Below are 24,531 nucleotides of genomic sequence, written 5' to 3'. Positions count from 1 at the left end.
CTAGATACAAGAAACAACCTGAGAAACTGCCAAGGTGAGAGCCTGCCTGATCCACAAGAAGTCTCACCAAATGCAAAGCCAATAATGGAGATGCCAAAGGTTTGCATGGGCACAGCTGTGCTGAAAGGCTGCCCGTTCTGTGGCTTCCTCCTTCTCACCATAAAAAAACAAAGCTGCAAAAAACAATCCCTTAACACCTACAAGGCTCCATACACGCAGCTACCTACATGCAGCATGTACATCTGCCTCCCCTTCATCCCTTCCACCTCCCCAGGCTATGGGCACAGAGCCCCAGATGAGCAGTTTCAATTGCTTGAACAATGATCTTGGAAGTAAAATATTTCCCTCATCGCCACAAATCTTTATAAGTAGCGAAATAAACACCACAACATGCCTTCTTCCAACAGCTGGAAAATTATGGTCTGACTTAAATGACATCATTCTGTTTTCCTATGGAATTTCAGCGCTGGGAGATTTCAGGGAGGAACTGCATGGTGGCTCGAGTCGGGGTGCAGGACGGTGTCGCAGCAAAGCAGGCAAACCAGAAGAGGGTGAAGCTGTCTTAAATAGGCCAAACAAATGTTCCCAGAAAAAAAAAAAAAAAAAAAAAAAAAAAGGAAAGATTTCTTAAAAACCAATCAGACAGGCTGCTCTTTTGGCTCACAGTCATTCCTCAGTTCCAGCCATCAGCAGCCCCGTCCCATCTCTAACCTATGACACGACGTTGCTTCTCGTCATCTCATATTGTTCTTCCCCTCTGTCTTACTAAGCCACTGAAACAAAGATATGGAAGACGTACCCCAGTGAGGAAATACCTCTGTCAGAGCAGCTATGCAATTCTGGCAGGTCTTCAAAGGAGACAGCGCTGGATCTACACCCTTAATTATATGCTCAATTGTGGATGTCATCAGAAGGCGTGGGACCATACCGGGTGCACTGCAATCCCCTTAGTTGCATGGAGGCTTGATGGAAAAGAAAGGCTTGGTCCCAGCAAGATCCAGAGCCAAGTCCTGAAGTGTGACTCTAGAGCAGAAGACAGACTGCAAAACGTGAGGTGGTAACAGAGGCAGAAATTGCACGTGGCCAGTTGCTGAGAAGAGACAATCACCAACTTCTAGCAGGAAGCGGAGGCTCAGGTTTCCTGTGTCACCACATTCAGAGATGCAGGGTTCAGCTAATTTCTGTGCTAAGCTTAGATCAACGTGCAAATAAAAATTAAAAAAAAAATTAAAAAAAAACACTTTTCTTCCCTCCTCTCCCCTGCTTTGCTTTCCAATTCCTTACCGTGCCATGGCCTCACCAGCAGTAAGACATCCAGAGCTCTGTGATTTTCATCAGCAAGCCCCAGCATCGTTACAGGTTTGGTCAGCAGCTCTGAAAGCTTCTCAAGCACAATTCTAACTTGGTAGTAGGCAGTACAGTTGGGCACTTCATAGATGGATCCAAAAATCACTGAAGCCAGACAAATTCTGAATTGTCCTTGGCAATCCCTGCTTCGCTGTAAAACTACCTACTTATTCCAAATTGCAGTTGTGGGAAAACAGCAGCAGCGCTGGTGCTGACTTCAGGTAGTAATCAGGCTGAACACAAAATCAGAAATGAAAAAGGGCAGAAGAAAAAGAGAAACGTGGAAGACTGCTTTGCTGAAATTCCTTATCTGTTTAACTCCTATAGAAGGCCTTGAAAAATCTTTTCAGTGTTCCTGAAACAACCCAAACTTCAGTAGCTCTGGTTTCTATAAACCTTCTTACTTCCTCCTCTTGACCCTCCTCATTTTCCCTCTTCTGTTGAATAGTCCTATATTTAACCCAGGACGCCAAAAAAGCCAAAGTGTGTGTTAAAACTTCCTCCAAACCAGGAATAACACCTGCCCCTACCTTGCCAAGTTTTTCTACATCCTTTTTTGTCATGCAAAAGAATGGACATTGTACGTTCAAACCTGAAATTCCATACATTTGTTAACTTTGCTTGCTGTTATTATTTATATGCAATTCCACCAACTTATTAACTTTCAATTGCCATAACTGCTTAGTGGGGTCAAGAAGAAAGAGCAGTGCTTCAATACTTCAACAATGAGGAACGAAATTGATGTATAAATGTGCATATCACTTTAATGTAGCCAGCCCTATATATACACATAATTTTGTGTGATTTATATCCCTAATTAGATTCCCATGGCAACATTCTTCAGCTAACAATGTGTATCATAATCACCTTTTCTTCATACAAATGATTTCCTTAACTTTGCATGCATAACTTAGCAGCTTTTATTTTTAAAACTCGTGTTAACAGTTTCTCTCTTGTTACCAGTAGGGGTGCTATGATAAGAAACTAATTTGCTGTAAAAATTACTCATTTGTCAAATAAGCATTAAAATAATTGTTCCCCTTTTGACTGTTACCCTGCTGTTTCCAGTCATTTTCAAAAACTAAATTATTTACTCATTTGAAAGTTCAGCTGTGCATATTTTAATTGATATTCCCTCATAGGACTCATATTGTTAATGACAATAATTAACCCGAAATGGCTGCTAAATAATTATGCTGAAAAGATACGAAGTATTTGTGCAGAAAGTAAAATCAGCATTTGAGAAACCATCAAAACGTACAACTTTCCTATTTTATGGCAAAGCGCAGTAATAGTTCATAATCAAATTAAGGATGAAAAGGAAAAATGTAGATTACATGCTTTGATGCAGAATACTTTATGTTTCCAATATAGTATGGTATTCTAGCTAACAATGAGTACTCAGTCATTTTAATAAATCCCTAGTATTGCTATTCCAGATAGTAATATAAAGTATTCTCATGAAGTCAGTGCAGTTAGGAATGTGGTAAACTATCCATTAATAATATTTCTGTGCCATCTATCTCTTGCATTTCATTCCAAGGAATCAGACCCTTGTAATAATTTATAGCTTATGGAATTAATGCTGAAGGCTCTCTTCTGGCAAGTGTTGTTGATTTCAGTGATGATAGCTAAAAGCTATTCAGACCCAGCTTCTTTCTCTGGACACATCACGGGCCAGATGCATTACCGACCTATTGTTTGCGTAACCATTTCTACTAGCACAGAAGTGATATCATTTTTGATTTAGTTTCTTCGCTTGTCAATAGTGCAAGTTAAGGGTGAAGCAAGCTCCATATGTACTGCGAAATAAAGAGACAGGATAGGTTTGTCTACAAGGGAAACAATCTGAGTTAACTAAGGATGTGATTTTAATGTGGGTTTCTATATACAACTATATTAAGCCCATGTGGACTCACTCATTCAGAATTAAAATAGCCCTAATTCACTTTAATCTAATTCACTTCCAAAGACCACAGAGGGGTTTAAAGTTGTTTAATCTATTTGAACAGCTCATTTGAATCCACATGCCTGACTGTCCCCACAGACACCCACACAGACAAACAAAAACCCAATAAAGCAGTGGTGAGGTTAAGAGCATGTTGGCAGAAAGTTTGACTTCATGGCTTTTTGACGGAAAATTTGGTTTTCAACTATACCGTCTCTTTGAAGAAGGTGTTGACATCGAGTGCTCTAAATTGCTCTTGGAAACTAAATTCCCTTTCTTAAAGGCATCCCAAAATGCTGCCGCAGTGCTCCTTGGCTGAATGTCACACATCCCATCGCCTGCAGACTGAGCAGCTGGCCTGACGCACCAGGGTGCCAAGCAAAGGGGTAAATCCCAGGCGCATCAGACATATATTCTTGCTCCAGACCAATTTCCCTATTTTAGACCAAAACGTTTCTGGTTTTGGTTTGTTATAGAAAATTCATGATTTTGCATGGAAGAATAACACTCACTCCCTCATCTCCTGCCTCAGGTCAGTCCTACACGAAAAGGCCTTTTCCCACAGCCCATGCCAACGGAGCATCCCTAAATCAGAAGGGTAGGTGCTACTGGCAATAAAGCCAAACGCTTGTCATCTATTTGGAGAACATTCCCTATATCATGGGTGCTAAGCTCTTCTAATAAGGATGCATCTGGACTCACAGCTTAAGTGTTTAAAAGTCACCAGCTCCTTACATTTTGCTCTGTTTCAGGAAAGGATAGGCTTGAAGGAAACACAGGGGCTCTGCTCACAGGCTCAGGCTGGTGCTCTGCAGCTGATGCATGGGAGCATTGGTTGGTCACATTCCTGCTTCTGTACAAGGTTTTGCAAAACAAATGATCTTCTATGGGCGAGTTTTCTAGATTTGAGAAGCAAGTAGTGTCTAGCTCACACGTATGTTGTGGATTAAGCATAGATGTGTTGCCAACCTTTGCAATTTTTAGTGCGTTCACTGCAGAGGTTGCTCTCTAAGAATCAAATGGTTGCATGAGACTTAAAATAAGCAAATGTATATTCTTTGCTAGAAAAGAAAGAAAAAAATTCTCACCTGAGTGAACTCCAGAGCTTCCAAAAATACGCATATACAGAAAAAAAGAAGTCTGCTGCTTTTGAAAAAGTAATTCCTAATTTGTGAATGCTCTCAGTTAGTAAAATGCTTCATTGCATCGATTTAAATACTCCTGGTCAGAGAATGTTAATATGAACACATCTTATCCACTTAAATCGCCTCCCCAATTCCTGTATGTTTTCACATGCAAAACCCCAGAGGTACGTGTGTAATCAGCAGCATTCAGAGCTCGAGCATGCCTCTCTGAAAGCTTGGCTTGATAACTACCTTCCACATCTACTAAGTTACATTTTGGATTTTGAAATCAAGCACAAATAGCCAACAGACGAAGAGCATATTTATGAAAAAAAGAATGTTCTCCTATTAATTGCTCAACCTATTGCTGTCTGAAAAATAAGTGCAAGCTATTACTGGCACCAGATGACTCCCAGTTTTCACTGGCCAGCAAAGCTGCATCTGCAAGTTCAGTGAGATCAGTAAACACTGTAGGTTAAGTAACTGGTTACTAATATTTTCCTTGAGCTACAAAACTTTTAAACAAACAACAACTGTGATCGCGGTAACCTTCCAGAGGTTAACAGCATGCAGGTGGTCAAATTGAATTAAATGCAAAACAGACGGCGGCAGCATTGTAAACTGAAGATCTCGGTTAAGTTTGGTTCAGGAATTGGGTCTTCTTTCTCAAAATCCTCAACGATACAACACATAAATGTCAAAATGACAAAAATAAGGAAGTATGTCATAGACTAAGCATTTTAATGCCCTTTCTGGCTCACTTTTGTAGGCTGAGCTGTCTGTGTTGACCACATTTGATGGCATCAGTACTTGAGAGTGGCTGTGTGCACGAGCTTTTAATAGCTGAAATAAACGGAGGTGGCCCATCAAGTACTTTTCAATCACTACCTGAAATGTGCTGTGGGCTTGTGTTTTAAACCACTGGCATGATGCATTTTATACTTCATTTATGATGCCCCTTGGCAGACCCCATGAGATAGCTCTAAGTATTGGCAATAAGATACTGAACTACAAGCAGGTTCAAAGCCAGCTAGTTTAGGTATGAGCGATTAGAAAGGATTATTCCCATCCTCCCAGTGACCTCTCTAAAGCCAGCCCCTCAGTCACCACCAAGAAAGCTCCCTGGGAGGTCTCCCCAAAACAAGTGCAGATTAAAGAGCAGCAGGAGCTGAGATCTCCACAGCCCAAGAGAAATGTTTTCTCCAAGGCCAACAGAGCCCGTGAGGGGAATCTGGGTGTATCGGCACTGCTAGGGCCTCCTCTAAGGAGAGCACATAAAAGCTCCTGGTGTAGCTCCCAGACACACCTTGCAGGCGCTCAGTTTCAAACCAGAACAGAACAATTGTTGCTGGAATGGAAAGTAAAAACAGAGGAGAACCACTGAGAAGTCCTCCATCCCACGCTGAGCTTTGGACAGTTGGGTCCACAAAGCAGCTGCACTAAGGCCTTTTAGTGAAGTGATTTCCAAAGCCAGGCGCTCCCCTCTGGGGCCCCCTGCCCGCTCACCTGCCTACCTGAACAGCACGGCTGCGAGCCAGCTAATGCCATGAGCCCAGGGCACGCAGGAGCTGCCACCACGAGGGACACAAGGGGAAAATGTTGCAGAACTGAGTTGCTGCATAAACGTACAGGCAGCCAGCACATGGACTCTGTAGAAAAGCAGGCGCAGTTCTGAAATTTGACATTACTCAGAGGTTCGCATTCAAGTTGAGTGGCTGCCAGTAAATAAATATAAATCTGTTGTCAGGGTGTTTCATAATGACAAGCTCCTCAAAGCTAGTAATACTCATCCCCTGATGAAGCAATATCCCTCTAGGTACAATTGCTTCTCAGGCTGCAATATCAGCTCCCAAACTACTGTGCCGGAGCTCAACCCAGGGCATGAGTCAGAGGAGGCTGCAGCACCCTCAAACCCAGCAGCATGGTGCGAGCAAGGTCAGGGCGCTTGGCATCCGCACATCTTCCATGGGCTGCTTCAAACAAGTCTGGGGGAACAGTGAAGTTACAGATATGTTGCAGAACAGTGATACAAGATTCCCATCTAGTGCATTAAAACACACAAACGTTCTTTGGCTGTGCTGCTGAAGACAGGCATTTTCTTGGCACGTGCGTCCTACCCCATCACTGGCAACCCCTTCCCATGTCCTCCACCGTGCAGCTGGACGTGGGGCTGATCACGGCTGCACACATGCACATCACATAAATACAAATCCCAGCTGGCCAGCCTGGGTGGCAGGCTGCACCCTCTTCCTACTGCTCGGCAGCAAGTTTTCAGGCAACTTACAGGAATTTCATTACCTGCATAAAATCCGGCTTAAATTGGCCAGTTCAGGAGTTAGTAGGGAAAACAAACACACGAACAAGCTTTTGACACGCTTGTGAGGTCTCCTAGTTCAACAAACACTCAGTCACAATTGATTAAAACAATTAAGCAACAAAAATTTTGAACCTCTTAAAATGCAGATCAACCTGCAGTACAATGAATGCCCAGTATTATCCATTTCTTTTCCTAAACACACCTCTGTTTTCTTTGCCATTTATTTGTTCAATGTGCCTCTAATTTCAGCTGGAAAGAAACAGAACCGAAATGCTCCTCCAAAAACACGGGTTTCTTGTTCTCAGTGATTTCTCATCACCGAGAAATTGCAGGAATAAGATTTTGTGTCTCACCTGAAGCAATGGACCCTTGATTCCTTAATGATGCGATAATTCTGTTACAGGCAGCAACTTTGGCTTCAGCTCCAAGGCAAGAACGTGTAGCAACGGCCTGCACACCAGGAAGGAATAGTTTTCAGCCTCTCCAGCCTCACCCTGCATTACCTGTGAGTGATGCATTACCCAACTGAATGCCAGAAAAGTGCATTTTAGAATAAAAAGTATAGTGTTTCCTAATTTGATTTAAATCAATTATACCATCTCTCTCTGGAACGCTCATGAGCTTCAGAAATAAAATATATAAATGGAACCAGCTGCTCCAAAGACTCTTTCCTTGGGATAGATTTCACTTGAACCCAATCAGCTTTCTTTTGCAACACGTTATTGTCATGCACCATCAGAGTGGAGAGCACGCAGGGCTGGATGAGTTACTGCAAGGTAACCAGCTATGGTTGGAAAAAAAAAAATAAATAAGATTAAAATTCTTTCCTGCAATGGCTGACTAAACCCCGAGGAATTAATTAATTCCTCTGGGGCTGACAGGGAAACTGAGGTAGTTACTGGCACCCTAGCAAAACCCATTAATTTATAGCTTGTTACTGCATTGCGTAATCTTTCTGATTTGTCCCAGCCTGGAGCCCCTCTGCCCACCAGCATGGAGGTCTGCAGTGGTCAGGATGGAGAATAATTACAAGTGGAGGAGCACATGCAACCAAAGCCCCATGTTCTTTAATCTCCAAGTATAATGCATGTGTAGATTTTGGCATCGCTCTTAAAATGATTGTTTGTAACTAAATAGCGTATCTCAGTGCTTAGATACCACGACGACTGATCTTTTCACAAATCAGAGTAAATATATATGGCCAAATCCCGGCTCTACTGAGCTCAGTGGGAGCAGTGCCAGCCACTTCAAGGCAGCCAGGGTTTCATGCACAGGGTTTTCAGCAGCCCGTGCCGTCCAATGCTTTGGTTGTTTTTTTTTCAGCATTTTCAATTCCTTTTCTCCTCAAGCCTTCTTTTCCCATCCAGCATCTCCAGTGCGGCTGTGCCGAGATGCAAGTGCATGCTGAACTCCCAGCCAAAGCACATCAATATGAAAATACCCTCTGTTAAAATGAAATACAATTCTAGCTTCAGCTGACAAAAGCATCCTCTGCCTTTGATTCACTCTGCCAGGCTGCCCACAGCCCTCACTCCCGAGGCAGCAGCCAGAGGAGGGCTGCTCAAGGACTGCTTGTTTTACAGGGTGACAGATGAGTCTGCGACGGTCCAGGCCAGAGTAGAGTTAGGGAGGTAATGACAGCCTTTACTCTCTATTTCCCTGCTTTTGTCAATTCAAACCAAACCAGATTTCCTCACTTTCTCGCCGTCTCCCTGGAAAACAATCCTCGTCAGCGTCTCTAAACAGGGTCAGGATAAATTAAAGGCAATTGCTCTCAGGCACTGCTCCATTAAGCCACGCCAGGGGTCTCTGAGGGCTCCTCTGCCATGAATCACACTCCTCTGGGACACAACTTCGTACACCAACCACCAACCACCCAGCTCCCTCCCAGCACTGCACAGGTGGGTGGCAAAACCAAGAGCACCGAGCACTCCTTCCCTCTGCAGCACTCCTCTGGTACCAGCAGGTAACAAAAGGAGCTCTGAGGGACAGCCCCATCCCCTGAGGTGACACCCGTGAATTCCCCCGGGCTCTCTGCGTACCCAGGAGGAGCCCCCACACCCATCTGACAAAAGCAAGCAGCCCGCCAACGTAAGCGAGCGAGAGCTGCCAAGCAGCAGTAGGCAAAGAAGGCAGCAGAGGGCATTAAGTACCACTGCAACCATCTCTAATGTGGCTTTTAGGACTCGTATCTTTTTAGAGCTCATTTTGAAAACATGCAAAGAAAAAAAGGAAAACTCCGCATCTCCTTTTTCTATTTTTTTTTAAGCTCTGTCCTTAAAGAAGTCAGCACTTTCTGAGGCAGCTACTCATGCAGCTTCCCTTACTGCATCGTCCAAATGTCCAATGTCCCTTGGTAGACCCACACGTGCAACTTCACAGCAAGCAAATACCTCATTTTACAGCTAGAGTACTGTGACAAAGAAAGGCACAGAATCTGTCATCTTAACGATATAATGCACCCACACCTGAATGTGAGATGATTTCCACAGCTACCACATGCTTAATTTTCACTGACCCCAGTAATTTATCATGCAAAATAGGTATTCTGTGCAATAACTATTGACTTAGGAGAGTCAAGTGAAATACTGACTTAGTCACTAACGGGCTAACAAACTCTGTTTGCATTAATGCACTTACAGACTTGCATTCGTAAGCAGTCAATACCAGAAATGTGTTTGTATAGGATTAACAATGTCAAATTAATATGTATGACAAGACAGCAGCTGCTGTAACTTGACTAAAGCTAAAATGAAGACGTAAATCCAAATGGTCTTGTGAATGAAGAGAGAAAAGGAGGACGGAACAGAAAAAGACAGCATGAAGAAATCAAGAAGGAGCTAATGTGCTCTTTACCAGTAGGCAGAGCAAGTTAAAAAGGCGATTCCCTTCCTTTACCAGAAAAGATTGAAAATGTAGATCCTATGGCTAAAATACTCAAAGTAATCACTAACAAACAAAATTCTTTTGGAGAATAATAGATTATAATAATAAGTCTTGACTAAAGAAAGTTATTTTTTTTCTTAAGGACAATAAAGTTTTTTTTTTGTTTTTTTTTTTTCTTAGGCAAAGTGGGTCAAAGAAGCAAATGTTCAGTTTATTCTGAGCAACATTTTTTTTCAATGAAAAATGGAAGCGTGAGGCTTCCCCCAACAACAATATCACAAAGAGGGGACAGGAATTTTCTGAAGTTTGAAGGACAACTCCCCTGAAAAGCATGTCTGAGCTGGTTACCCCTGTAGAATGAGGCAGGGCTGAGTGAAAGTGGAAAAAGAGTTTTCCAAGAAACAAGCTTCAGGCTTCAAGAAACAGCGACGTTAGTCAAACGTGTCCTGAAAACCACCTTGTATTTAAGTGCATGGACCTACAAACCCACTGTTGTTATAACACTTTTGACGGCTGGGGGCACAACACAATCCAAACCATATAAAAAAACGTTGGATAGATGTAGACCTCTTCTCCAAAACCCCATCCCATTCCAAATCTCAGCACTGGACGTTTTGTCTTTCGCAGTATCCAAGCTAAACACCCGACTGGCTCGACCGAGCTGTGAGCTCCACCCCTACTTTCAGCGGTGGAGATGGCATTCAAGGACCATATGGCAGTAGGCGACGGCCAATGCAAACATCGTATTTCCTTAGAAAATACCAGCAGAGGACTGAGAAATATGGTCCGGAGCCAACTTGCAGAGGAAGAACCATTACGAAAACCACCACATGGATTTCATATCCCATCAGGTTCCTCGTATTGGAACGTGTGCTATTGAACTTTTTTCTGGTCTGGGGAATAACAGGAATTAAGCTTCCACCCATTTTGCCAAAAGACCTGCAAGGTTGTTTATAATAGAGTCTGAAAGCAACCTCCCTCTTCTTTATATGACAGAGTGCTACAGAAATTAAATAGGATCAAGAGGGCTTTAGGCACGCCTCTTAAATGCATACTGCAGAAGTAACAGGTGAATATTAACCAGAGCTTTGTAAACTTCTCTGATGGGACAACTCTCCCATCTTACCAAAAAGGGAACTAAAGGCAAGGCTAAAAGCTGAACTGGGACCTACTGGGAAGGCCATGAAGAAACAAAAGAAAAACACATATAATTAAGAATCCCTTCCCTCACTTTTTTATTTTATTTACACTTTCTTTTTCTCAGCCTCCAACATACAGAGAAGCAGAGATGCTCCCCTGAAACCCACACTTCCACATTCACCAACCACCATGGAAAGCTGTGCGAAACTTTTCTTGTGCCCTCAGGAAGCTGATGAAGTTTGAAAAGAAATAAAGCACGCAACTTTATTGAGGTCGGCGCAAGCCCAGAGACTTGCAAGTTGCATGTCACCGTTAATCAAAGTGACTGTGCCAACACGATTAGAATACCCCCAAAGCCCAGCCAATGAAGCAGCTAACTGAGTGAGACCATGGAGCAGATCGCAAATACCACTGGAGTTGTACATTGTCTCAAAAGATTATCACTGCAGTTGTTCAAACTCTTGTGACCAACAAGGGATTCCAGTGACTCACTGCTATTGTGTTCCTGCAGCTCAACACTATGTCCCATGCATATTCGGGGGCTCCATAGCACCACATGTGTATAACAATGTGCCGCACTTAATAAAATATCTTTGCGGGAAAAGTACCACCAAAAATATTTGCACAATAGGAGAATGCCAATCGAGCACTGGACTACATTAGAACAACTCATTGGGTGTCATTCCAAACAGCATCTGCCATGGCCCCAGGAAGTAATTAAAAAAAAAAAAATAGAAATAAGAGATTTTTCTGAAAGATCACAGCTTTTAACATACTAAGGAAACTTCAAGAATAAATTAACATATGACTCACCTCCCTGAGGTCTATCCCATGGTTTCATTATCAGTCAAGCAGAATCCATTGTTCCGAAAGTAGTTCAAAGCAGCCACTCCGTCCATGTGCCATGCTCGATACACAGCGAGTCTTCACGTACAGTTTTGTTAAAAAAGAGGAGGCAGGCAGGATAGCATTTAAAAAGAAAACAAACAATCCCCTTCACACTGCAGTTGGAAAGGCCAGGAAAAGCCCGTACAAGTCAGTTAAGGGCTAGGAAAGAAGATGGTTGCTTTTCAGATGATCTTAAAACTTTCCCAAGAAAATTAGGGCCTGCAGCTGGGGCATACCAATCAGATGCTCTGGCAAAGGTCACAGAAGGAAAGATCCCCTGCTAGTTCAATAGCAGTGGTTTCTTCAATAATCTCAAAACAACGAATAGCATGGGATCGCTTCTTCCCCTGCGGGATTTGGGCAGGAAAATAAGGCCCACATCTTAACTGCTGTCCTCCCGGGCGCATCGCTGCAGAGCAGAGCGGAGCATCCTCTTCAGAGTGCAGGAGCCAGGCACACTGAAATGAAAATGACAGGCTTAATTGACAACCTGGAAAGGAATCATGGAGGAGTCCCATCCAAAAGACACAGCTTGGGCTCCTGCCACAGCTAAAGAGGCAGATGTAACTTCTGACACTGACAAGTGCTGACTGTAATATCAGATGAAGGTAAGAGATAACAGGGAAACCCTCTGTACATCAATCATGTCATGGAAAGAAGGCACCACGTGTGGCAAGAATCTAGGCTGAGTTAAAGGTTAAAAGAAAGGAAGCATGACATTAGGCTTTCCCTTGAATAATTGAGGGGAGGGAGGCAGGCAGCCCTGCATTTTCTACTTAAAGTCCTGATAGAAAACTGCATGTGCAAACAGAGGGTGCTCTAACATTAGATTTGGTCTGCTGAAGGATGGGCAAGCAGCGGGTGGGAGCCCTGCAAGAGGAAGGACACATCTCGAGGGATGCTGCTCCTTCCCTTCTTCTCCCCCAGCTGATGCTGTGACAGGAGCCCCTGCATGCTGGGCAAGGACTGCACTGAAAATATTGCTGCTCTTCTCTTTCCTGTTTTTTTTTTTTCTTTTTTTTTTCTTTTTTTTTTTTTCTCCATCTTTTTCTTTCCCTCCTACCCCCAAACCAGGTGGAAAAAAAGAGCAGTTGGCCTTGAGTTGAGCAAATGAGCCTCCCACTACCAGGAAGAGCATTTTCAAAACCCTGTTCTGTGAGAACAAGCAAGGTACAAGGAGCCTTAGGGGTGATGGCAGTGCTATCGTACACATGGACCTTCTCCTGAATAACCAGCCCTTTCTCTCTGCCTGCACACCAGCCACCAAAGACCCCAGTGTCTTCCACTCTCTTGTGGACATCCGTGTCCCCCAGTGAGTAACTACTTGCCACCACTGCACTATCCAAAAGCCCAAAATCTGGCACAAATATTATGCTGAGAATCAAGCTCTTCATGATAGATATTAAGAAGTAGTAGCTAAAAGGATAGATATAACAGAGCAGAGCTTCACAGCTTTCTTTGTGGTCCTCCACTTCCACAGAGGCACTGAGCATCCTGCTCACGCTGTTCCACAAAAGCATCCAAAATATAAAAAGCTTAAAGGGAACTTCTCAAACCTTAAAGCACCACTGAAGTTTACCATGCAAGGTGCGCTCTGCATGCATATAGAACAGAAGCCCTGCAACGCACAAAGCTTTCTACAGATATTCAAGAGACCCTTTCAACTTCTATTCACTTAAGCAAAACATCACTGAGGCAATGTTAATCCTCTTGTTTACAGTTACACCCACAAAAGAAAGGGGATTCACAGCTCTAGATCAAACAGATACACTGAAGGGAGCTATTTAACATCACTAAGGATAGCATCCTATAATTGCTGTATCAAGAGGTTGGATCTTTCAACACAGGTTTTGCTTTTAAAAAAGAAAGGAAATGGGGAACTTCGTTCGACTTTGTTTTTTTGCCTCAACCTCATACATAGCTTCAACTTAAACCCAAACCGATAGCAGCAAGTACCAATTTACCAACTGTTCTGGGGGCTCAGATCGTCAGAAAAGTATACAAAAGAGGCGATGCAGTTAATGCAACATCAAAGTATAGAGCAACTTACTGCAGCTGCACACCCAGATACACACATTTATTTTAACATCAAGGGCATGTAGATAACAGGAGAAGAGTTCCTGAGGAGCTCAGCGCAAAACATAATCCTTTACCGTAAGGCCCTGAGCATCCTCCAGTTTATGTACAAGATCTTATTGCCCTCCACAGAGCATACTCTGGGCAACACCGGCTGCCTGCACTTGCTGAAACTGCAATCACACTACTGTCAGGGGGAAGTTTCCCAAGCAGCCTTAGCCCTGGTAGATCAAGAAAGGTGTCTTAGCTATATAAAGTAGACACCCAGACACACACAGTCCAAATCTGGGACCTCTTGTAGCTTTTACTGCATTTGAATAGAAGTTAGGCTTGATACTTCCATTCTTGATGGCAGCTGGAGGCTCAGAGCGAATGCCAGACTACTGAAAATTCTCTAAACTAATTAAAAAGGAGAAAATCTGACTCCAGTTTCCACCAAAGTTAATCAACCTCCTCACCAGAAGTCACCACAAAGCCCGCAAGACGTGCTTGAACCCTTTCAGTATCAGTCTACACACAACTGTAGGATTCGTGGTAATAGAAGATATCCTTACATCCTGATAATCTCCAAGACGAACAAAAAAAAAAAAAAAAAAAGGAAGTTTGAAAACAGCCAAAAAACAGTGGAATTTTGCTAGCAACTTCACTAGAATAATCCCTGTTGCATTAAAATCCCAGTGACGCAGCTCCTCCGTGCCCTTGAGAAACCCCATTCACTTTTAGCAGCTGAGGCACTTAAGACCTACAACATAAAGCAATTGGCTTTTGAATGCAGGTTGCTTCATTTTAAAACATTACTGCTCTTTGATGTTTATCTGTTTAAGAGAGTTTATTGCAGCTAATTCACAGCAGGAGTGCCCTGTGGCATCCTCAAAAATTATATTAAAAATATAAAAGATAAGAAAGGAAAACATAATAATTATATAATCTAATTTTTTATGGCTGCACAACAAAAATTAAATCCTAATTTTGTAATGTATATGCATAGAACTATTTCTGACACATACCAAAAGCATGAAGCCATCGTACACAGGGCTTTTTATTGGAAAGTCTGACAAACTGAAACAGCAAGAGGCCCAATCCCATATTAGCTGGGTTTCAACTTTATTTAGAAAATGAGCTGCAAGGATAAGCCAGAAACATATGGATGGAAGGCTGTTATCCGCAAACAGAGTCAATGTGCAAATGGCATTTTTTGATTTACTAGAAATAATACTACAGCAACTGCTGCAGTCACTCCCCCGCACCACTTACATTAAATTCACTGCTGACTAAAAATCGCACTTTTTTGTAATTGCATTTACTCCATTTCCTTATGCCACCTGATGGATGTCAGCTGCAACTGCGTGCCCAGGCCAAAGCCATCACTGGAGCTCTTTGGGGATCTTTTGGCTCTTTTGGGCCATGGCAGCAATTTGCCTCACCCCAAAGGGGGCATGTGGGAGAACTCCCTGAACAACTCGAGACACTAGCGTATGGACTGCTCTGGTGCACATCCTCATTTGCACAGGGTGTTACTGAAGGTGGGCATAGCAGCCTTGCAAATGTATTCAGAATCAAACCAAGCTGTTACGAGCTGAACACTGCACGGTGCCAAGCCCAAGGTAACGTACACTTGGTAGAAAACAAGTATCATCACCATGCTGTTATCGTTGACTGAACCTTTGGGAGGCAGCAACTTGAGGACCACATCTCGCTTTGTTGTTTTCTTCCCCAAGTAATGACCTTTGTGCAGCTTCAGTATGGATTAACTGTGAGAAGGTGCTCTGTAATTCCAGTTACAAGCACCAAATAAAAGGTTGTAGACTGCAAAACACACTAGAAATCTGCTATAAAAATCAAACACTCCCCTGGACCAATGCCTTCCACAGTCGTGGCATACAGAAGAAGTAGAGAGAGGTACACTACACCAAGCAGAATGAAGCTCCATGGGATCCTGTTGCAAAGAAGCTTTCAGAAAGCATCAACTGACAGATCTTCCACCGAGTAAATCCATCTCCACACAACTCCTCCATAAGTCTTTCTGAGATATTTTCCAGAAGCCTGTGGATTAGACTGAGTTTTCTTAAAGCCTTAAAGTTCCTTTTTGGGTCAACGCCCTCACCACACGTCCCCACTCACCCCACATACAGGTGGAAGATCTCCGGCCACGCTATGCCACAGGGCTGGCAAACAAAGCTGAAGAGTTTTTCACCCAACTGGATGAGTTGTAAAACTATCTATCCCAGAAACAGCAGCTGGGGAGAAAGGGTAATTCTAAAGGATAGACCAGAAGATACATGGGCCTATTTGTTCAAGGCCCTATTTGTGCTAAAACAAATGAGGATGTATTCCTAAAACGAATGAGGATGGATTCACCAGATGTTTGAAGATCTGCTCAGAGATCCTGACTTTCAGTCCGAGATTAACACGTTGTGACCAGTAAAAAAAAAAAAAAGTCTTCCCAAAAGAAGGAGGATTAAAAATACTAACACTAAGGAAATATATTCATAAAGAACCAAGTTCCTTAAAAACAGAGACAAAACAGCCTTGACTTAAACAGCCTGTGAATGCTGGAGCCCACCTGAGAATCTGGCATTTTCTTTTTTGATGAACAGCCTAAAAAAATAATTTGCGTAGTACTTCTGTTGGAGAAAAACTCTGCCAGGAACTTCATTACAGTCTCTGCATGCTCCTCTGTTCCAGCACTGAAGACCTCCAACACGGTAAATCCTGCCCCCCCGAAACAGAAAGCGCTAACACAGACAGGTACTTCTCAAAAGATGGGTCTCCTTTTTTAATAAAGACAGCAGAGGTTGAGGATGGCCTGAGGAAGGAACCCGTCACCCCATCTGCCTCATTTTGCTGTGAATATCTCGAGTATCTCCACAGACCACGAGAGACTGCACTATTTCGAAGCCCAGGGTGTAAATCCTCTTCATGTCAATAGCCATCAACCCCAAAATGGGGCGCTCTCATTTCCAGACACACTAAAAACACTGCTTTCAGACTTCTTAGCCCACGAATACCAAATCACATGCCCAAATACACCTTTCCCCAAAATTATACACAGCGGGCCAAAGCGAAACAGCCCAAGTGCTGTCCAAAACCCCCGTGAAGTGTCCCCTACCTGACAGGCACCTCTGAAGGCCTAGCGCCAGCAGGAGGCCGGCAGCAGGCCTTCCGCCACTGCCCACAGGCCCAACTGCACGCTTAGCTCAACAAACTGGCACAAAAACATACTTAACTGGCACCTGGGACCTTCAAAGGCAACCCCGTTTCCATTCTAGCCCTGGCAGCTGAGATGCAGAGGTCTTTAATTGTCCTCCGTTAGCGTTTTACTAACGCCGCGTGTGTATATTGGCTTCGTGAGCCAGGGCTACTGCTGCACGGTGCTGTTGCTGACTGGAAATTTCTGCAGAAAATGAGAATTAGGGAATTCACACATAAGCCCAGTTTATATGTACGGATTTCCTCTGCTAAAAGCCAACTCAGACTTAAAAAAGAGAAACAAGTAAAATTTCAGGTCTTCTACAACTGACTTTGCCTCCTTACACAAAGGCAGGGGGGAGCGAACTATATTTGCCGTTTTTATAACGTTTCTATTTCATTACCATCACTAAGGTAACTCCTCACATAAGAGAGGGAGGGAGGAGAGAGGAAAGAAAAGATTTAATAAATAACAGAGAGGAAAATCCTGATGACGTTAATCTCAACCACAGCAAAACAATAGTTTGAGAGCACGCCAGGTCTCTCTACAGTCTCAGGCCGAAGCCCAGCCTCTAGTTCATTAAAGTAAATAAAATATAACGGTGAACAAAAAAAGAAAAATATGAACAACAGCATGAATAATACAGAGAATCTGAGCACAAGTCCAACCAAATGATGTCAAGCATTATTTAATTTTTACTTTGCTTTCTCAGAGAAAACACCAGAGAGCAGGGGGTGGGAGGAAAGCATGTTAAGGAGAAAGAGGCAAGGATATCCCAGAGGGTTTCTGGTAACATAATCACTGAAGTAAAATATATATATATATATTTAAAGTATTTCAACATTATTAATTCCCTTCCAAAGATAATACAATAGAGAGTTGGTGGGGGGAAAAAAAGTAACTGCAGGAACACTTACATTGAAATGGCTCTGGGCCATTATTTCCCAAACGTGCCTTCAGCTGTGGATGGAATTTGGCCCATCATGGACATTTGTTTATGTAATTTTTATGTCTGATTAAATCTGTTCTTGACAAAATAAAGGAGACACACCAGTAGGTTAAGTCAGTCTTAATTAATATTCAGCCAGCAATTCAAATTTGGATATCAAAAAAAATGCTATGCCTCTTCTTCTGGGTTAGGAGGGTGCTAATGAGAATCACTGCAATACCTCTTCTGTGCACATGTGCTCAGCCCTCTTCCAGCCACCTGGTACAACTTCTAACCTACCTCCACTTGCTACCAGATCTCAACAAAATACTCTGGCTTATGGACAAAATCACTGGAACTAAGATTGGGTTTCAAGATGCTCAAAGAGACAGAAAATTTGGACTGTCAAGGATGGGGAATTCCTGTCCAAAAACTCATAATGACAGAGTTCTGCCAGATATTAGTAGTGAGTGTACACTTAAAAATAGATTGTATTTGTCAATATTTGAGTAAAATACTTCGGGTTTTCACTATACAGGTTGCTCAGGAAGTTACGTAAATGTAATTAATATGCTACCTTGATAATCAGTCATTATTCTTAAACTTAAAACAAAATTAAAAAACAAAAAAAACCACTGACGATTGATATCATCTACAACAATGCCAGATTTTCAACTCCAGACACATAAAGATCACTATAAAGACAAAATTTCTCAACGGTATTTCTTCTTTTCTATGCATTGAGGGAAACCTCGGTCACCTTTGCTATCATCCTGTGAATTCATGACAAATAAGGACTCGTATGTTGACCCGAGTAGGAGTCTTGGAGAACTGAATAGACAATGGCAGATGGGGGGAACCTGTCCACAGCTATGCATTTAAATGCAGCAACACATTTTTTTTGGCTGCCTTTGCTGTCATTTGAGGTTTTGATTGGACTGACCTTCTATATCATCCATCCTTAATTGAAATTGGATTTGAATGACTATTTATAAACCCAAACTTTGATCCTCATACATGAATAGCATAAGCTATCAAATACTGAAAGCATTTGATTTATATACATATATTTATATACATATTTATATACATTATATATATATCTCACATTCATTCTACCTGACAACAGAACTGCAATAGTCAATTGTCCATATCTGGGAACAGGTTAAAAAAACTAGCAAGGATAAAATATGAATTGCAAGTCATGAGTGCACAAAACCAAGTATTTACGAACAATCTTCAAACAATGAATTATTAATTGAAGAACTTTGTGAGTAACTTCATAGAGCAAATAAATCAGAGAATTTTACAATCTGCGCAAACAATTTATTAAATAAATTATTCATTATGAATCCACTATGCATTCAGATCTGGATCTTCCACTTCAGGTTTCTCTTTTGGTTAATCACTACAAAGATTACACACCCTGCCTAATTTTATTGCCTCAGTGTACATTAAAATGAATCAGTAACTGTAGTTTTCTCAGTAGCAGTCAAACACAGGACAGAAAGAGACTGAGGTCATTTAAACCATAATCTAATCTAAATTTGTTTCACCATGAAGTGGAAATTGGGGTACTTTAGAAGCAAAGTGATATGCAAGATGGATTTCAGATACCTCAAAGTCTGGCTGTAACAGCATATGTTTACAACACCTACCCAAAGAAACAAATGCAAAAATAGCTTGGGGACAAAAAACAGCTTTTTATTCTTTAAAAGCTCTAATAAGAAAGAGGGTGGGATTTTTGGTCTGTTTGTTCTGTTTTGCTTAGCATAGCTTACAAGGGATGCCCTCCCCTCCAAAACTTTGTGTGAGTTTGGCGACGTCAAGCTCATTTGTTCTCATTTCACCACAGCTCCCCAGGTCAGTGATGGGCTTATGATGGACAGCAAGCAGCAAGCTTGAAAGCTAGGGCAAGGGACTCCGATTTCTAAGGATGAGCAGCAGGTTTACAAAACAGGATCACAAACAGCAGCAAAACAGCTTTTCCCTCCTCCTCTTCACAAACCCACACCTGTCTCGGCAGCTAACGTTTATGATTACTACACTGGGTTAGAAAATACCACTTTAAACTACAGTGAACCCTCAATACATCAGATAATAACATAGTGGAATAATGCAGGAAAAAAAAAGGAGAATAGGGTTAACAGCACGATCCATTACTTGGGACACACAGCGAGCACGCAGAGAACATCTGCGATGCTGCTGACTGTGGAGCACGGGGATCCCTGAGCACACACCAAACCCACGCCGGGGAGCGCAGCAACCCAAAAACGTGACTCTGCTGCTTCCAGACCACAGGCAGGGAGAGAATCAGTGCATCTGCGCCCGCAGAACTGACGTTCCCAATAAGCAAGAGCTTTCTATTTATTTATATATATATTTAATGACAAACTAGTGCATTCACCATGGCTGTTGCCCAATACAGCCATCTCTCACTTGGCAAGAAAACCTTTCACAAAGCAGCGAAGCTCCACAAAAATTACTCTATAAAAGGAACATTTCCCCTCTTTCTTCCCTAAAGAACGTTTTCTGATGAACATCCTCCTAGAAACTCGATGCAATTCTGAACGTCACAAAAAGCCAGAAAAAATATATCAGGCCGGGGACTGCTGTTTGAATTAAGCTGATGTAGAAGGATGCAATATTCAGATACTCTGAACAGAAGGCAGCAGACACTGCAGTCATTGAGTAAAAAATCAGAAGTATACGTTGAGTCACCACACTTGACTCTAGTTAAAATTTACAGACTATGTATTTGAAAATAGTATTTTCTTACAACACGCATCAAATGACTCCCCCCCCCCCACACACACACGCAGAGCTTAATTGGTACTATTTAACCTTTTTTTTTCTTCCAACTATAGCGAAGTTTGTGCAACAAACATCATTACTGAGATGAAAATTAAACTAACACTGAGATTTGGGTGCATATTTTTGCCCCATTTGTTTCCCCTCCCCCTACAATTTTTATGTTCTTATTTTCTCCATCTTTCATTTATGCTTTTCTTCAGTCTCCTCTGTTCCTCTTCCTTTGTTTTTGGCATCATTGCATCCTCTGCTTCTTTTTTTTTCTCTCTCCTTTTCCCCTTTCTCCTTAATCTCCAAAGCAGAATGTGAAGTCAATACCATTTATATGGAAATCACACTTTCCAATATACAGCATTTGCCCAAAAAAGCATTTGTCCATTTCTAGCTGCTCCAGGAGAGAGCAATCTACATCTGCCCTGCTCGGAGCAGCCCCTTGAAGGGCTGTGATCACAAGCTGTATTTTTTTCCACAGGTATATATTGCAAAACTTCTAATGAAGAGTACTGTTTTCAGAAGTGCTGAAGGCAGTCAGCTAATAAGTGACATTTCTGACACCAGCAAGACAGGAACGGGTGCACAAAGTCATTTCCTTTATGCTTTCAGATTATTTTAGTAATCAGAGGAATGAGTTTAATGATGTTGATAGTTTATTATTTATTGAGCAGCAACAACACGCTCAATAACCTACAAAACAGCATGAGCGTACAATGCCAACTAGGTGGGTCAGGCAGTTTAGACACAAAACACCAAACCCTATTAACATTTAACGTGGTAGCATTTAAACAAATAACGTGTGAATGTGAAATTCAGCTGGGCAATATCCCTCCATTTAAGGACAAAACCACTCACATTCCCCTCTCCTGAAGTCCCATGTTGGAGGGAGGCTGCTCAAAGCACCTTCCAGTCCCAGCATGTGAGTGACCGCTGTTCTTCACCTCAATTGGCGATGGCTCTAACAAAAGCTTTCCTGCCCACAAGACAAATGGTGTGTGGTGTTAAAAACTTGATGTACCCAAATTACCTTAAAAATATTGTAAGGCAAACGCAAAAGAAACTGTAAACCCACTTCGATAACAAAAACCAGAAGCAGTTGTATTGCTGCTAGTTGGGTTTTGCCCTTAAAACACATCATTCAGTAAGCTGTGAGTTTTAAGTAATCTTTCCATGAGATCATCTAATCTACAGGACTCCCCAAAATGACTCACTTCACTGATGACAGTGGAAGTACTCTGGATTTATAGTAGTACAATTGTGGCAATAGCCTGCTCACCGAGGCTTAGGGTTTCAGTTTGGTTTAAACAGTAAGGCATGAATTCTTTCATTAGTCATCACCAGAGAATGAGCTGACAAGTGTCTTCCAAGAGTGAGTGCATGTTCTTTCTGTGCTATAAATCTCAGAAATGCAGAACAATGTATTTGAAAATATACAAAAAAAAAAAAAAAAAGAAAGAAAAAGAAAAAAAACACCAACTTTCTGCATTGATTAAAAGCCTTGCAAACACCCAAGAGTTCCTTATTATATATCCCAACTTTTATCTTCATCTAAGATCATCAGATGAAAAACCTGTACTGGTGCATCTCTCTGGTGCGAAGGCACAAGGCATCCAGCAACTTAAGCTGGATTTAACCCAGAATAACCCAATCACATCACACAGAGGGTACAGGGAACACACAGATGATCCGTGAAACCCATTTGGCTATATTTGTCACACAGTTCCCAAAAGAAGTCAGCACACAGGCCACGAGGCTTCACAGCTGGTCAAGGCAAATGATTTTATTTTTAAGAATTCAGGGGCTTATTCACCTCTACTAAGCCACACGTCCTATCTAACCTAGCTTAAACTCACAGCCCTCCTGCGTACAACCTTTCACTCATCCTTTCAGCTCCTACCACACCACTGCCACGTGTTTTATCAGGTGGGCTGAGCAGAAACTGGAGAGGACACTCCACTTAGAGCCACCTCCCCCAAACTCACACGCCCCACCGACCATCCTCTCACCTTTCTTGCCCATCACCTTCATGCTTGTGTCGGTCACAGCACAGCAGAAAGGCCACTTACTACAGTTACACTGAAGGCATTAAATTCGTTCTCCTAAGAATTATTTCTTAAATCCGATCTGTCCTTTCAGCTTTCCACAGGAATTTAAAAGCACTAAAGCCAGGCTTAGAATCCTAACTAGCTTGTATTTTCTCTCCAGCTTTAATTTCAGGTTGTTTCATAGCATGGGTTAATTTGCCATAAAGCTTTAACCACTGCTGATACCGGCTTCCAGCACGCACAGCTCCCTACAGAATTTTATTGCCCTTAATATAATAAAATGTAGTTTAACCATCGCTACTAATTTCAGAATTAACTACTACAAACCTGCCTAAGCGGCCTTTTTTATCCCACGCACATTACCTGATCGTTATGCGCCTGAACCTGCCTCCTGTCCGCAGCCAAGAGTTCAGCATGGGGTTCAACACAAGTTTTAGAGCAAATGTGATTCAGTGCTGGCTACGGCGGTGTTTCAGCACTGAAAACCTCCAGGAGAAAGGGTTTCTGACCCATTCCTGCAGGAGTGATGCAAACGCAACACGGCTGCAGCGCTAAATAACCTCCGCTAATTCTTGGTAAGTAGGGACAAGATTACACTTAATCAATATAAGTTCATCTCGCTAATTATCAGTACCCAGTTATCATACATTAACGTGGCAATCAATGTCATAAGCTAAACATCTCTGACAGGTACAAATACGTAACCTGGGGCACTGATGGCACTTGGACAGCAATACCCACCAGTCTACAACCATGTGTTTTGAAAGTCAGTGAGACAGCAGCAGATCCACTCACGCCTTCCCAGACTCTTTTGGCAGCAACAAAACAATGTTTTTTTAATTATTTTTTTGGATAAGAACGTAAATACATTGTTTATTGAAAAGGGGATGTTGCAATACTACAAAAGGTTCACCAACTTGCATTATCGAAGAATAAAAGCAGAATAACAAAAATAACTAACCATTTGTCACAACTCCGTCCCCAGAACCAAATCTGCCTCAGTTGGAGTTGTAATTCACATTAACTCACGCTTGTGCTGTCGGTGCCACGATTCACTGAACACCACAGGCACTGAAGTAGGCCCTCACACTCTGGACTCGGTGAGGAGTAAAACCTCAGTCTTATCTCATTATGTAAGTGAATGGCTTTATCTTGGGCCAAAAGCTCCTAAAAATGATCAGATAGTCTTCCAAACCACCAGCTTCAGCGACCTGCCATCACGTCTAATTTACTCTGCCCACGTCGTAGCATCACTACATTGCAAAGCTGGAGTCAAGTCTAAATCACAGAACCTTAAACTCACGTCCCCCAGTGCAAATCCCAGAGTTTTGTTCGGTCACTTAGCGGATGGGGAGCAAGGCCAGACAATTCCACTGACGTGCAGTATTTTGCATTCAACAGACAACAAATAAATCCCTTTGGAGGCCACGGGTGGCTTGCAGCAGCAGCCTGCCCCGATGACCAAAGCTGATACCCACGGCAAGCAGGGTGCCTTCTCTGGCCTCGGTTTGCCTGGGTTTCCCACCATAAAAAGCCTTAAACCCCTCCTCGAGTCACCAGAGCACATCTTGCATCTCTTTCGCACTTCTAATCCGGGAAACACCCTCAAGTTCTCTGAACAACCTTCCTCCAGCACTCTTTTGTTTTCCCCTTCCCTCATCCCGCTCAATAAAGCTGGCTTTTGGCATATTAAAGCTTAATTTGTTTAAGAACAAACAGTCGGGGGCCCGCATCTCACGGATGAGAGTGACAGATCACACGAGGAGACCAAAGACTTCGGGGGCAGCAGATTTGGCAGGTTTCTGTCTCAGCGGAGAGGCAGAGCTCATTGTCATGT

At 42.5% G+C, this 24,531-nt stretch overlaps 1 long non-coding RNA gene across 1 annotated transcript in view; it reads right to left on the bottom strand.

Moving 5' to 3' along the window:
• The window catches only part of LOC137853355 (uncharacterized), a 272,934-nt gene that overhangs the window by 188,758 nt on the left and 59,645 nt on the right, over window positions 1-24,531 (bottom strand). Inside the window, exon 2 of the long non-coding RNA XR_011094412.1 lies at window positions 11,576-12,108. This is a non-coding gene — a long non-coding RNA (uncharacterized lncRNA). The remainder of the gene's footprint in view (window positions 1-11,575; window positions 12,109-24,531) is intronic.

Source organism: Anas acuta, chromosome 3, assembly GCF_963932015.1.
Source record: "Anas acuta chromosome 3, bAnaAcu1.1, whole genome shotgun sequence".
Lineage (NCBI taxonomy): Eukaryota > Metazoa > Chordata > Aves > Anseriformes > Anatidae > Anas > Anas acuta.
Note: the sequence above shows the minus strand (reverse complement) of the source record. Positions and strands in the feature narration are given on the sequence as shown.